We start from the raw sequence: 11,616 nt of genomic DNA, 5'->3' as shown, positions 1-11,616 counted from the left end.
CTTTCAGTGAACAAAATAAAGCCTTTACTCTCCTGGAACTAGCCTCTGTGGTGGGACAAAACGTAAACAACAAAACAGGGTAAGGGGTAAAATGAGATGGGAATAATAAATGGAATAGTTTTACCATTTGGTTAAATGTCAAACTATTATAAATTACATGGCCAGAAGCCATTGACGTATTTTAATTCACAATAACCAGAGAGCCTCAAACATTTACCAAGGCACTTAACCATGTTTATGGATTACAGCAACGCTATGAGGTTGGGAACTATTACCATCCCCATTTTTTTTTTTTAAACATCTTTATTGAAGTATAATTGTTTTACAATGGTGTGTTAGTTTCTGCTTTATAACAAAGTGAATCAGTTATACATATACATATGTTCCCATATCTCTTCCCTCTTGCATCTCCCTCCCTCCCACCCTCCCCATCCCACCCCTCTAGGTGGTCACAAAGCACGGAGCTGATCTCCCTGTGCTATGCGGCTGCTTCCCACTAGCTATCTATTGTACATTTACCATCCCCATTTTATAGATGAGGAGTCTGAGGAGACATTATGTGAGTTGCCAAGAATTACACAGCTATAAGTAAGTGGTAAGCTGCGATTTGACCCGAACCCATGCTCTTTTTTTTTAAAATGTACAGACTTTATTATGTTTCATTTGTTTCTGATTTATGTGATTTTTTTCTTTAAAGATTTTTTTTGATGTCGACCATTTTTAAAGTGTTTATTGCATTTGTTACAGTATTGCTTCTGTTTTATATTTTGGTTTATGGCCGCAAGGCATGTGGGATCTTAGCTCCCCGACCAGGGATCAAACCCTCACCCCCTCCATTGGAAGGCGAAGTCTTAACCACTGGACCACCAGGGAAGTCCCCCTTATGTGATGATTTTTATGGCAATTTTTTTAAATTTTATTTTTTATTGACGTATAGTTGAATTACAGTGTGTGTTAATTACTGCTGTACAGGAAAGTGACTCAGTTATACATTTATATACATTCTTTTTCATATTCTTTTCCATTACGGTTTATCACAGAATATAGAATATAGTTCCCTGTGCTCTACAGTAGGACCTTTTTGGTTTTTTTTAAATACATCCACTTTTTTAAAAATAAATGTATTTATTTATTTTTTTATTTTTGGCTGCGTTGGGCCTTCGTTGCTGCACACGGTCTTTCTCTAGTTGCGGTGCACAGGCTTCTCAATGTGGTGGCTTCTCGTGTTGCAGAGCACGGGCTCTAGGTGCATGGACTTCAGTAGTTGTGGCATCAGGCTTAGTTGCTCTCTGGCATGTGGGATCTTCCCGGACCAGGGCTGGAACCCGCGTCCCCTGCATTGGCAGGCGTATTCTTAACCACTGCGCCACCAGGGAAGTCCCATGTAGGACCTTTTTGTTTATCCATCCTGTATATACACCAGTTTGCATCTGCTAATCCCAAACTCCCAATCCAACCCTCTCCCACCCCCTCCCCCTTGGCAACCACCAGTCTATTCTCTATGTCCTTGGTTATGTTTCTGTTTCACAGATAGGCAGAACCCAGGCTCTTAATTACTTTGTTATCCTGTTTCCTTGTTAAGAGAGGAAGGATTTAAGGAAGGCACCGAGAGAGAAGCCAGTGAGCACTAGAGGTGCAAAAGAGTGGGGCTATCAGAAAGCACACCTGTCTCCTTCCCCCATCTGAGCTGAATTTTTAAACGGCAGAGTATGTAAGAGTATGTGATGACACATCTCTGGATTAAATTATGTCTCCCTGGTAAAACATGTACAGATAAGTCTTCAGTTCATTCAGACTGAAAGGTGAGATCAGAGAAGAGCTGGAGTGTCAGATTTCTTCTAGAAGTTCCTGCCTGATTGTTACTAAGAGGGCTACTACAGTACTAGTTAGTTCATTAGTCATGGATTGAGTGTCAGAGGAGCGAAACAATGAGCAAGATGTAGCGTTGGCCCTTTAGCAGTGGAGTGAGAGGGGAAGACACACAGCAGATGTCTCATCCTGCACGTGACATGCTGTGACGGGCACATTCAGGGCGTTTCGTCAGTGTTTGTGGAAGAAGAGGGGGAGCTGTGAGGCAAAGAAAAGTCATCGAAAGAGGCAGTCCCTAAGCTAAGTCTTAAAGGACTTGTGAAAAACTGGTGAGTCAGCCGGTGAAGGGCAAGGACACTTAAGGCAGAGAGGACAGCGGAAGTCCAGAGCCGTGAGTGTGCAAGGGGTGTGTTATGGAGCCACAGGCACAGGCTCTGGAGCATCAGTGCAGTGTCACCAGGCAGTGGCAAGCGCCCCTAAAGGAGGCAGCGAGGAGGAGGAGAGCGGGTCTTAGCCATCCATGTGCGTGGAGCTGGTTTCCTCAAAAAATAGCTAAGAATGGAAAGGACAAGTTCAGGTGGCATTTTAGACCACTGACGTCAGTATGGATGAGGAATCTGAAGAAGCCTGGAGACAATTATGCCCCACTCTTCTGAGGAGCAGTGTTTTTTATTTTCGAGTGGGACTTTCACGCTGCCACCTCCTCTCCTGTCCCTACTGAAAGGTTTATAGGCCGGCAGAAGGGAGAACCTGGCTTAAGTAAAGGTAATCAGGTTTCTTTACTGCACAGCTTCTCGGGGCTGTTGTAGGCTAATGTTCATTCTGGATTGTCACAGCAGGCGTATGGTACACAGCCATCCTCAAAGCTATTTGACTCTAGAGTCCTTTTTTAATAGAAGTGTCTAACAACTGGTTCCAGCAAACAGCAATTTGGTAACTTCTAGACCAGGTAATAGCAAGAAGAAAGGGGTCTGAAATAAGGTATAGATGAAGGGAGGAAATAAGTTCTAATTGTATTTAGGAAATTACAAGCAAGACTTGATCTTGGGAAGTAAGGAAGAAGTAGGAGGCGGAGGGTGAACCCCCATCTGTGCGACTAAGGTTGGGTGGTGGTATCAGAGTTCGGAAATAGGGGATAAAGAACTGAATTGGGGAAAAGACTTTAGTTCTGGACATGTAGAATTTTAAAGCACCTGTAGAATTCAGGAGACAAACTGGTAGATAACTGGACCTGCATGTGAAGACATGGAAAGATAAAAATTTGAATGTCATCAGCACTTAGCAGTCATTAAAATCATGAAAATGGATGAGACTTCAGAGAATTGTGAGTACTGACAACGTTTAAGTAATAAGCAGAGAAAGAATTCTGGGAAGGAGAGAGGTGATAGAGTTTCAAGAAGGAGGAAGTAGATGACAGTGTCATCCTTCAGAGAATGTAAGTGTCCATTGGATTTGGGCAGTTAGGTCCCCAGTGACCTTAGAGCAGTTCAGTGAAGTGGTGGACAAGAAAGCCAGATTGCAATAAATTGAGGGTGTAGGGCTGCCTGTGGGGGCCAGGTGGGGCTAGTGAAGACAGTGGGAATAGGCTACTCTGAAGGAGCTTGGATGAAAAGAGAAAATAATTAGCAAAAAAGAATTTTTTAGAATGAGAAGGACTTATATCTTATATGTTGAAATGAAGGAACCAATAAAGGAGATCCTGAAGATGTAGATAATAATTTAGAGAACTGGGGAAACATGGACATATGAATAAGAAAAAAACCTTGCACAGTATATAAAAATCACTTGTATCCTTCGAGTTGGATGGATACTGGTAAGTTTGGGAGGAAATAAAGGTAAGAAGAGATAGAAGTTAAATGAGTTTATACTGATAGGCTCAGTTTTCTTTGACACAGATTTTTCAGAGACACATATATACACATACATAATTACAGTTTTAAAATTCTTTCACAGTTACATGTTTTATTAATCATGTCTGAGAAAAGTCATTGATTTTCATTTTGTACAGCACTATCTTGTAAGGACAAGATACAGTGACAACTTCCAAGCTTTTTCATATCGGAGCTGGAACTGAAAGTATCTCCATAATTGAATTTTCACTTCTTATTTGTAATCAGTTTATCCTTAGGAGGATACTTTCATAGTGTTTGATCACAGATGAGTTTGGGCATTGCTATCACTCAATAATGTTAAGCATCTGTCAGGTTCTCTCCTATACTATATATTAATTTTTTCTCCATTACGCAAATATTTATTGGCGGCCTGTGGGAATAAGATACACCTAGGTCCTCTTTCCTTGGTATATTCACAAAAGCCTCTGAAACTAAATTTCCAAGTCAGGCCATACTAAGGCCTGGCATAATAAGTTTTCATCGTTAACAGTTTTTTTGTGTTTGTGGGTTTATTTTGTTTTTATTTTTTTGAAGCAAGGATAAGAACTGTCTTAACTCAGTAGTTGTCCATTGATGAATAAGTCAAAGAAGACACTGATGAAGCATGGTACTTTGAATATCCTTTCCACAGAATAGGTAATGGGCCGTCCTGAAACTCTGGTGAGATGCTTATCATTTTCAGATTTTGGAGTGGCAGAGAAAACCCTATTACACCTTGAATTATCACTAGAAACATGAATTCAGCCAAATAAAAACAGTGCCTCTGCCTACTGAGGTTGTCAATTTCCATCTTAACAAAAGTGACATTTCTCCTTTAGATTAAAATCAAGAAAATCCCCTGTCCAGGATGCAATAATGGGGTACAAGAAAGAGGAAAACTGAAGGTATTCCCTCTTTACACCTGAACAGTGAATTCATTCTGATATCAAATATTTGTTATGATTCTGCTATGACCAGGTGCTTTATTGTGTTTAGAGATCAAGTTACTGTTCATTCTTGGTAAGTAAGAAAAATCCATGTTTTAGGACTCTGAATAGTAACTTTATATATTTTATATATATATTAAAAAAATATATATATATTTTTTTAAAAAAAAATATTTTTAAAAAAAAAAAATATATATATATTTTTAAAAAAAAAATATATATATATTTTTATATATATTTTTTTATATATATTATATATATATATATAAAATATATATATATATAAATATATATTCCACTTATTCAACAAAATTGTAATTTTCATCATCTCTTACGAATGATGAACTGTATTTACTCTTTGGAAAGGGCTTCTAGGGAATTAAAGTCTCCATATACTTTTTATATAAGACCATGGAAACCAAATTCTCAACTGGGAGCAAACTTAGGTTTTGCTATGAAGGTTTATGCTTGCCTGGCCTTAGCGTGGTAGGCCAGGAACTCAAGGTGGAGTTTTTTTCCTCTAAGTTACTTTCATTGATGCCACCCTGAAAAAATTTGGAGGGAGTATTTTTTGAAATAGCTTTATCTCAGTAACCCTTTAAAAATGCTTCAGGGTATGGGGAACATAACTGTCAAAATGTTCAAGCAACTCTTGTTGATTTAAGTGTAATTGATCAGGAGCAATACAGGAAAGAGCTGGGTACAAAAGACAAAAGGCCCGAGGCTATTTCATGTATAGTTTTTGGCTTATTGTACAAAACAGAGAAAGTCTCATACACTCACACAGCCAAGGTCTCCTACTGTTCTCTCCTTTTAGCATAAATAAAAGAGAGCTAGTTTCTCAATAGCAGCATTCTATCCTTAAGTGAGTACACAGTGATATTCTAATGGTCTCTGGAGCAGGGAATAATTCCGTGGCAGCTCTGACCTCCAGTCACCGGGCTCTCTGTAACTTAAGTCTTTCATGGCCAAGGACTATAATCATTATTTCGATTTCTATTTAGCATCTCAAAATTGAAAGGATTCCATGGACAACAAAACAGTAAGTGATTTCATGAAGTGTTTTAGTATGGATAAAATAATAAACTATAAAAATACAAATCATCAGTAAAGCTTTTTCTTTCCAGAGAACTATATTCAGAAATTAATGCAAGCATCTAAGGTGCGCATGTGTGTTTTTTCACCCATGATCATGTTTGTGTGTGTGTGTGTGTGTGTGCATTCCACTGCTACAGGAGACATGCAAAATAATATCAGATTTGCTACTATATGAAGTACTGGTTTCTCCCAAGAGCTGTGTGCTCGCAGGGTTCGTTCAGGAAGGTGAGTGCCCTACCACCACATCGCAGTCATATCTCATCACCTTCGGCAGGAATAATTTACACTTTAACCTTACATGCAGGCGTATTAAATTAGTATTACTCATCAGAACTTGCTTATTAATAAAACAAGCTGAATTAGCCACTGCAGAATCATATTTGGAAATCCAATGACAATTTTACATTTTTAATAAAGGCTCAGAAATATTATTGCAGAGCAGGGGGTACAGAAAACTGTGGTCAAATTTGACATTCATTAATAATTGAAGTGTGGAACGTGACAGGTGAAAATTGATATTGATTTCTTTCCTCTGATATTTGGAAGAGTTCTAAAAGGTAAATAAAATGAGATAACAAGACATATCAAGTCTCACTGATTTCTTTGATCACCTCCTCCCCACATATCACTCCTTCGCCTACCATGTTTTGAATAATTCAATGCCCATAGTCTTTCCAGTTCAGTGCATTATAAAACACACTCAAGCTGGGTTTCAATCATATTAGACTGAAAGCTGAACTTTTTATGAAGGATTATTTAAAACAAAATGCATCTTGAGCCCAACAGCCTTTGAAACCAAACAATCCTGGGAGTTCAGTAAGGAAATGTCAACACTGTGGAGAACTTTTGGATTCAGAAAATTCAGTAATCCTATTTGATGTATGTTAACCATATCAATATTAACAACCTTCTGCTTGATTTCAGCACTGACTTGAGAGCTGAGTTACTGATTTGAGAGCTGAGTTAACTAGTTGTGAAAGCACTGAGTTGTTCTTGGGTTGAACTTGACCTGCCTCTGGGAATGCTCTCTGTTCTATCCATCTTGAAAAGCTTTATTCAAGTGCATTTCTCTGCCTTCCTTCTTCTCATCCGCACCCCTTGGGAAAATGAAAGATGCTCAAATATAGATGTTAACACTGCAGATGCTCTGTTTGGCAATGGTGTCTTTCAGCTTCCCAATAAAAAATTATATTGCTGACCACCCATTTGACTGAAAAGTGACTCATTTTACTGACAGATATATGGATTGAGATGCCAAAAGAAATAGGTCATTTAAAATTTCCTTTTTAATTTGAAGTCATAGCTTTGTGTTGCAACACTACTTGTTCAAAAGTTACATCATGAAGGTTCCTTCCTATGACCTCCAAATAATTAATCAAAATGTTCTTCAATCGGCTATATAAAAAGCAAGCAGAATATTCCTAATTATCAATCTTTCTCTTGAGTCATATAGTTCTTGTAATTTCAAGGAAGAGAAACTCAAATGTAAAGTGTTACAATAGCCAAGCATACCAGCACTGTTATCTAACCATTCAGCAATTTTCTCTGCCAAGTCACTCTGAACCTTAGACTACTGAGAATGTCTTTTTAATTAATTTTTAAGGTTCTCCTCTTTTGAGTTAAAAAATGGTCACAATTTTATAAGTAAAATTAAAGAAAAAACACAAAATACACCATCTGAGATATTTCCATTAGGCATTATATATATATAAATATACATAATTTTAATATATATACATATATAAATGCACTGGGATAAATCTCCATCTTCTGTGTCAGTCGGACATAGGTCCATTTTCTTAGGAATAGGGAACTCCTTTCACAATGGAAGTGAGGAAATTGGCTGGACCATCCTTCTTGAATATAATTCCATGAAGCCGCCATTTAAGGTTGTCTGGATCTTGGTTCCTTCTAGCAATCTACTACTCCAACGGTGTGTAGTTCATCAAATTCAGGTCTTTCTGAAGCCAGGCTAGAAATACAAAGTGAGGTGGACGACTAAGGTAACTGACCAAAAAGGAGGAGGAAGAGAGCAAAACAATTTCCCAATTTCATTTTTTCCCATATTCTCTGTGCTTTACAAGGGAAAAAAATATTTGGGTCTGAGTTCCTTTCATTCTTAGCCATTGTTGGTTCAAAGTCTGGGGGAAAAAAAAAAAAAGGTAAAAATGAAAATATGGAGTCCAGAATTCCGTTAGCTCTCTTGCATGCAATATCACAACTTAAAAGGTCTTCCAAAATGAAGGGATAAACTTTAAAAAATATAGCCCAATCTTTTCAATCTAAACAAGTAAACACTAAAAATATATTTTAGAAATCCAGCAAACACACTAACCACAGTCAAAGCAAAGAAAGGCTTATGGCTTACCAAATGACAGTGGCTGTCTACAAGAGAGATAAAGAATACTCCAAAATTCTATCTGACCTGGCAGAGCTCAGCACAGCTACTATTCTTCTTTCCTAAAAGCAAGGCATAAAGAAATTGAATAAAACTTGCCAAAATGTCACCTGCTGCCTCCAAAAGCAGATTAAAGAAGGGAATGTCCAGAAATCAGGATGAAGAAAACTACTTAGAGAAGCCCCTTCTCCTATCAGTGGACCACCAGGGTTTATCTGGGTAATAAAATGATAATAGGCCTTTTTGTCATCTTCTTTTTATAATTTATACATTTAAATTTCAGTTAACATTTAAAAAATATCCAATCAGAATGACAGGCATTTCCAGAAGTATCAGTTTTTGTAATCCTCACCCTTTTACAAATGTGAAAACTGAGGCTCAGTATAGCTGTCAAGAAATTTTCCTAAATCATTGAAGCTGTAAATTTGGGACCTAAGTCTAAATCAGTTTCTCATTTTATCTTGGCTATCTTCTTAAAATTCTGTTTAGGGACATGGGGAGAGAGAAGGGGAAGCTGGGATGAAGTGAGAGAGTGGCATGGACATATATACACTACCAAATGTAAAATAGATAGCTAGTGGGAAGCAGCCAAATAGCTCAGGGAGATCAGCTCGGGGCTTTGTGACTACCTAGAGGGGTGGGATAGGGAGGGTGGGAGGGAGACGCAAAGAGGAGGGGATATGGGGATATATATATACGTATAGCTGATGCACTGTTATACAGCAGAGACTAACACAACATTGTAAAGCAATTAAACTCCAATGAAGATGTTAAAAATATATATATGAAAGCTATACTATAAAATAGATACAGTGATAATATATCTGAGAGGTGGAATTATGGCTGCTTTTTAATCTATTTTTGGATTATTTGATTACTTGATTTCTCTATAAAGAATATGAATCCCTTGTGTAATAAAAGTTACTCAAAACCAAAAAACAAAACAAAAAAAACCCAATTCTGTTTAGGAAGAGAGGACAGAATGAAGGTTTGAGCATAGAAATCATCTAGAAATCACTGAAGATACTGGGCCTGTAGTGCAGTTTCATTTGTAGTGGGTTTGGCTTACATTCTTATGTTTAGTTTTATTTCTAAACAACTATCAAAGAAGGAGAAGGAAGTTGGGTAATATTTGCATTTGCAACTAATCAAAGCAGAATTGCTCTTAGCTTTAACAAAAAGATCGTTTTGTGATCTCAGATTAACATCTTTATTCTTAAATGGAGCATAAATAACATTTATTGGCTAAGATTATTTGCAATAAACAAGACTGTTTACTGTTTACCACCTAGCAGATGACTATTTGTAAGTCTCTCTGAGTATGCTAAAAGCTTATACTGAGCTCTCATTTTACCAGAGTGAATTTAAATTAACTTCAGCAGCCAGAATTAATGAAACCGGGTAAATGATGCAAAGATATTCCACAGAGTATTCTGTTTTAATTAGAGATACAAAATGTGAGTCATTAGAGGTTTTTTAAAATGTTGCATTCTATTACTTTCTCATATTTTAAATCTAGGAATATAGATGAAAACTAAAAAATGTTAGCCACCTTAGTTCAGTTTTTAATGTATATCAGCTCTGAATTTATATTGAGTGAATAGTGAAGAGTCTGAATGAAGAACATAATCTGGAGGCATTCAGGTAGAAGTCATAAATTTTATTAGAAGTTGAGTATCTGTTAATTAGCAGGCAGCTATATAACTTAAGTATAAAGCCACTACAATTCAAACATTGTAGCATTACTACATGAATGAACACATATACAAATTAAACAGAAAAGAATATCCACAAATAGTTCTAAGTATGTCTGGGAAGTTTGATTGTGATAAAGTCAAGTTATAATCTTTAAAATTGATGCCTAGAAAACTACACACCCATTGAAAACTAAAGTCTGTACCTCACACTACACACCAAAATAAATTACACCAGTTGCACATGTAAGAAGCTTGCAAGTTGCCACTTTATCCTAACAAGATGCGTCTTTTTTTTAAATAAATTTATTTATTTATTTACTTATTTTTGGCTGTGTTGGGTCTTCGTTTCTGTGCGAGGGCTTTCTCCAGTTGCGGCGAGCAGGGGCCACTCTTCATCGCGGTGCGCGGGCCTCTCACTCTCGCAGCCTCTCGTTGCGGAGCACGGCTCCAGACGCGCAGGCTCAGTAGTTGTGGCTCACGGGCCCAGTTGCTCCGCGCGGCATGTGGGATCCTCCCAGACCAGGGCTCGAACCCGTGTCCCCTGCATCGGCAGGCAGACTCTCAACCACTGCGCCACCAGGGAAGCCCAAGATCTGTCTTTTACAAATGTTTTCTCCGACTCTGTGGCTTGTCTTTTCATTATCTTGATAGTGATTTTCACAGAGCAGAAATTTTCTATTTTAATGAAGTCTAGCTTATCAATTCTTTCTTTCATAGATTGTGCCTTTGGTGTTATATTTTAAAGGTCATTGCCATACCCAAGGTCATCTAGGTTTTCTCCTATGTTATCTTCTGGGAGTTTTACAGTTTTGTGTTTTACATTTAGGTCTGTGGTTCATATTGAGTTAATTTTTGTGAAGGATATAAAGTCTGTGTCTAGATTTTTTTTTTTTTTTTTTTTTTACTATGGACATCCAGTTGTTTCAGCACTATTTGATGAAAAGACTATCTTTGCTCCATTGTATTGCCTTTGTTCTTTTGCCAAAGATCAGGTGACTGTATTTATGTGGGTCTATTTTGGGGCTCTTTATTCTGTTCCATTGATCTATTTGTTCTTTCACCAATACCACCCTGTCTTGATTACTGCACCTTCATAATAAGTCCTCAAGCTGGGTAGTGTCATCCCTTCAACTTTGTCCTTCTTCAATGAGGTGATAGCTATTCTGGGTCTCTTGCCTCTTCATATGGACTTTAGAATCAGTTTGCCAATATCCATAAAATAACTTGCTGAGATTTTGATTGGGATCGCACTGAATTTCTATAGATTAAGTCGGAAAGAACTGACATTTTGATAATACTGAGTCTTCCTATTCATGAACATGCAATATCTCTCCATTTATTTAGTTATTCTTTGACTTCATTCATCACGGTTTTGTAGTTTTCCTCCTATAGAGGTTGTACTTATTTTATTAGATTTATACTGAAGTATTACATTTTTGGCAGTGCTATTGTAAATAGTGTGGGGTTTTTTTAAACCTATTCCACTTGCTCATTATTGGTATATAGGAAAGCAATTGCCTTTTGTATATTAACCTTGGATCCTGCAACCTTGCTATAATCACTTACTAGTTACAGGAGTTTTGTGTCAACTCTTTAAGATTTTCTACATAGATGATCATGTCACCTGTGAACAAAGACAGCTTTATGTCTTCCTTCTCAATCTGTACACCGTTTATTTCCTTTTCTTGCCTTATTACATTAGCAAGGACTTGCAGCACAATACTGAAAAGTTATAATAAAGGAGGACATCTTTGCCTTGTGCTTAATCTTAGTGGGAAAGCATTGAGTTTCTCTCC

This window comes from Eubalaena glacialis, chromosome 3 (assembly GCF_028564815.1).
Source record: "Eubalaena glacialis isolate mEubGla1 chromosome 3, mEubGla1.1.hap2.+ XY, whole genome shotgun sequence".
In the NCBI taxonomy this organism is placed as follows: Eukaryota; Metazoa; Chordata; class Mammalia; order Artiodactyla; family Balaenidae; genus Eubalaena; species Eubalaena glacialis.
Note: the sequence above shows the minus strand (reverse complement) of the source record.